The following is a 709-nucleotide window of genomic DNA, read 5'->3' as shown; positions in this document are numbered from 1 at the left end:
CTTGTGGGGCCGCCGAGAGACGGCGGCCATGGTCCCCTGGGCGTCACCCTTCGGGATGGGGTCGTCCCCGTGCAGCCCCCTGCCCTCGTCCGTTTAAAAAATGTGACTTTTTACATGAGCAGATAGCGATAGGACAAGGGGGAACGGTTTTAAACTAAAAGAAGGGAGATTTAGATTAGATATTCAGAAGAAATTCTTCACTCAGAGGGTTGGGAGGCACTGGCACAGGCTGCCCAGGGAAGCTGTGGATGTCCCATCCCTGGAGGTGTTCAAGGCCAGGCTGGATGGGGCTGTGGGCAGCCTGGTCTGGTGGGAGGTGTCCCTGCCCATGGCAGGGGGGGTTGTAATTTGATAATCTTTAAGGTTCCTTTCAATCCAAACCATTCTACAATCCTACGATTTTCATAGGATGGCATGTCAGCAGCCTGCTCAGGGCCCGTTGTGTCAGGTGGTGCATATTTTTACACATGGCAAACTGATGGATGAAAGTTGCAGACTGCAGAACATTGAGGTAAACTTGGAGCGTCAATTAGGTTAAAAAAAGATACTGGGGAAGTCATTTAAGGGGTATCTATTAGTCATGAAGGTATAGTTCTGGCTTAGGAATTCCCTGAGCAAATTACCAGATGCTCAGAGGGTGCACTAAGAATCACAGAATCACAGGGTGGCTGAGGCTGGCAGGGACCTCTGGAGGTCACCTGCTCCAACC

This window comes from Anser anser (genome assembly GCF_964211835.1).
Source record: "Anser anser genome assembly, chromosome: 1".
In the NCBI taxonomy this organism is placed as follows: domain Eukaryota; kingdom Metazoa; phylum Chordata; class Aves; order Anseriformes; family Anatidae; genus Anser; species Anser anser.
The sequence above is the reverse complement of the archived record's forward strand: the minus strand, read 5'-3'. Positions refer to the sequence as shown.